This window comes from Enhydra lutris, unplaced genomic scaffold (assembly GCF_002288905.1).
Source record: "Enhydra lutris kenyoni isolate GAN:26980312 unplaced genomic scaffold, ASM228890v2 scaffoldscaffold3, whole genome shotgun sequence".
Lineage (NCBI taxonomy): Eukaryota > Metazoa > Chordata > Mammalia > Carnivora > Mustelidae > Enhydra > Enhydra lutris.
In genome coordinates, this window is record NW_019154087.1 from 76,135,650 (window position 1) to 76,139,537 (window position 3,888).

The 3,888-nt window shown below is 36.8% G+C and overlaps 1 pseudogene; it reads left to right on the top strand.

The window, feature by feature from the left end:
* Window positions 1-1,147: 1,147 nt before the first annotated feature.
* LOC111153118 lies at window positions 1,148-3,523 on the top strand (annotated as a pseudogene).
* The last annotated feature ends 365 nt before the right edge of the window (window positions 3,524-3,888 follow it).

Consider the following 3,888-nt stretch of genomic DNA (forward strand, 5'->3'; position numbering starts at 1 on the left):
TAACTCCTAGCAATGTGCTGGGACTTGCTTGGAGGGATGCTGGTCCTGGCTGCAGCTATCTGCTGTATCTGGCATGGCAGTAGTCACTTTGGAGGGAAGTGCCTTGACTGACACTGCCCATTGTATGTAGGAGGGTGGAAGCCACTCTCCTTGAAACTTGTCTGGGTAACAGTTTAGATAGAATGAATCTAGACAAATTGATTTTGTATACTAACCTGTATCTTGCGACCTTGATGTAATATAATCACATATTATTAATTCCAATATTTTTTTTTAGGGTGAATTTGTTTTGATTTTCTACATGGACGATCATGTCATCTATAACAAAGAAGTTTTCATTTCATCCTTTCAAGCCCATATATCATTTATTTCCCTTACTTTTCTTATTGCATTAAATAAGATGCTGAAAAGAAGTTTAGGTAGGAAAATCCTTGCCTTTTTCCAAGTCCTAACTTCTCACCTTTAAGTATGTTGTTAGTATTAGGTTTTGTTTCTTTTTTTTTAAATTCTGTCTTCATGTCCCAATATCTCCCCTCTTGGGTTGATTGATTTATTATAAACATGACTTCTTGATGTTGCACAATATTTGTTTGTTGATTCAAAGTGGTTGAGAGATAAGATAAAGGGAAATAAAGAAAAATTCCAGAATTTTAGTCTGATACACCTGAGACGATAAAGTAGCCCAATTCTAAAGTGAGTGGTGTAGAGTTGGGAAGAAATATGAGAAGGTTCAGTTTTAAGACAGGTTAAAGGTGAGGTATCCAATAAGCAGTTCTATGTAGATATGGATTGATGTGAGATTTAGACTGGAGGTATAGATGGCCAGCATGCTGATGTCATTAATAACCATGAGATCACAAAGGGAAGAAGGAAGAGTGGTAGGGAACCAAAGAGATAAATAGAAACTAGAAGAGAGTAAAAAAATGGACAAGGTGACATCTGCATCATGGTGCCATGAGTTGTTCCTTTTCTCTATCCTTTTTGATATACAAGTACTCCTAATTCATAAACAAACAAGCAAAAAGCACCTATGAAGAGCACAGCAAGACAGCCAAGAGATCCATCCATCTGTGCCCACAAAACTGGGTAAACTGGCTTTTGAAAAAAACTACAGAGTACCAATATTGGCACATACAGCAGTTGGCAGATGAGGCAACTTGCCTTCAGGACCTTTCTGGAAGAGGAAGTAGATGGTGAGAAGAGAGGGTAGGGCGTCTTCCTGGCTCTCAGTGCTGTAGATGGAGGAACCCATTTGCTATCTCTGAGGAGAGACCCATGTGACTTAGAGTGAAGGAAAGAGAAGGGAGGAAGAAAGACAAAAAGAACTGAAGGAAATAATTTCCTTTCAACAGCCCCAGGATTCTGGAAAGAGGACTGCTCATAGACCTCTGAGACACCCCATTAGAGGATCCCCTTACTGGGCCAAAAGCACACCTAAAGCCTCAAGTCAAGCACACACCACTTCCTACTCTGCTCCCACTCCTCCTCCTCCTCCTCTTCTTTTTTTTTCCCTTTCTGTGCCATTTTTTAAAAATGTAGGCGCTCAAGCCTAGAAATTGTGTGCGCCTGTAAGAGAAACCAAAAACTTGTGCTATATCGCCACCTTCTGGAAGGTGAAAGGCAGGCTCCCAATTAACGACTGGTTCAATTGTTAAAATCAAAGTAAACAAAACCTTAGTTCATCAATCAAAATGCACAGAGTGAATGGATGGATGCAAACGCAAGACCAAACTATATGCTGCCTACAGAAGACTCATTTCAACTCTGAAGACACGCAAAGGCTCAAAGTGAAAGGATGGAAGATGATATCCCAAGCATATAGAAACCAAAAGGAAGCAGGCATACCCATACTTACATTAGACAAAATGGACTTCAAACCAAAAATGGTAACAGGAGACAGAGGTCATTATATAAAGACAAAGAGGTCAGTACCTTAAATAGATACAACAATTGTGAATATATCCACTCCCAACACCTTACCATCGAAGTATATTAAGCAATTGATAACAGACCTTAGGGGAGAAATAGAGAACAATATAACAATATTAGAGGACTCCACGATCAACAATGGATAGATCTCAGACGGAAAATCAACAATAAAACATTGGAATTGAATCACACATTAGAAAAAAAGATGGATTTAACAGATTTAACAGATGAACATTTCATCCAACAGCATTAGAATACATGTTCTTCTCAAGTGCATATGGAACTTTCTCCGGGATAGATATGATATGATAGGCCACAAAACAAATCTTAGCAAATTCAAAAAGATTAAACTCATATCAACTATCTTTCCTAATCCCAGTAGTCTGAAACTAAAAATTAGCAGCAAAAGGGAAGCGAGAAGATCTACAAATGTGAAGAAACTAAATAGTACACCTCTAAACAACTATTGAGTAAAAGAACAAATTAGAAAGGAATTCAAAAATTATCTCAAAAGAAATTAAAATGGAAATATAACATGTCAATTATTGTGGGATGCAGGAAAAAGCAGTTCTGAGGGAAAAGTTAATAGAAACAAAGAAATATATTAAGAAATTAGAAAGATCACAAATAAACAACATAAGTTCATACCTCAGGTAAGTAGAAAAAAAAAGAACAAAAGCCCAAAGGTAGCTAGAGGAAGAAAATAATAGATATCAGAGTGTAAATAAATGAAATACAGACAAGAAAAATAATACAAAGGATCAACTAAACTAAGAGCAAATTCTTTGAAAAGATCATCAAAATTGACCATTAACTAGACTAACTAAGAAAAAATGGGAGAAGATTTGAATATAATTAGAATTAAATAGGAGACATTACATCTGATACTTCACAAGTACATAAAATCATGAGACTACTATGAATAATTATATGCCAAAAATTGTATAAGCTAGAAGAAATGGATACATTCTAGAAATATAGAATCTATTAAGATTGAATTAGAAAAAGTAGAAAATCTAAACATATCAATAATGAGTGGAGATATTGACTCAGTAATCAAAAAATTCCCAATACAGATAATTCTGGGACAAGAGGCTTCAATGGAAAAGAATTAACATTTTTTTAGAATAATTAACATTTAAAGAAGAATTACCTCCCAAAGCCGAAGCCAAAGCAAAGGCTTTGAAGGCCAAGAAAGCGGTGCTGAAAGGCGTCCACAGTCACAAAAAAAAGAAGATCCGCACATCACCTACGTTCCAATGACCCAAGACTCTGCGTCTCGGAAGGCAGCCCAAATACCCTCGGAAGAGCGCCCCCAGGAGAAACAAGCTTGATCACTATGCCATCATCAAGTTTCCCCTGACTACTGTGTCAGCCATGAAGAAAATAGAAGATAACAACACACTTGTGTTCATTGTGGATGTCAAGGCCAACAAGCACCAGATCAAACAGGCTGTGAAGAAGCTCTATGACATTGATGTAGCCAAGGTCAACACCTTAATCAGGCCTGATGGAGAGAAGAAGGCATATGTTCGGCTGGCCCCTGACTATGATGCTTTGGATGTTGTTGGGAAACAAAATTGGGATCATCTAAACTGAGTCCAGCTGGCTAAATCTAAATACAGTTTTTTCATGATTAAAAAAAAAGAAGAGGAAGAATGGAAACTTAAAGAAAAATTAATATCGATCCTCCTCAAACTCTTCCAAAATACCAAAGAGGAAGGAACACCCAAAATCATTCTGTGAGGCTGGTATTATCTGGTACCCAAACCAAATAAGGATACTACAAGAGAAGAAAGCTATAGATCAGTATCCCTGATGAATATAGAAACAAAATTTTTCAATAATTTTTTAGCAAACTGAGCTCAAGAATACATTAAAAAAATTGTACATCGAGACCAAGTGGGATTTATTCCTGGGATGCAAAGAGTGTTTCCATATGCAAAAATCAATAAATGT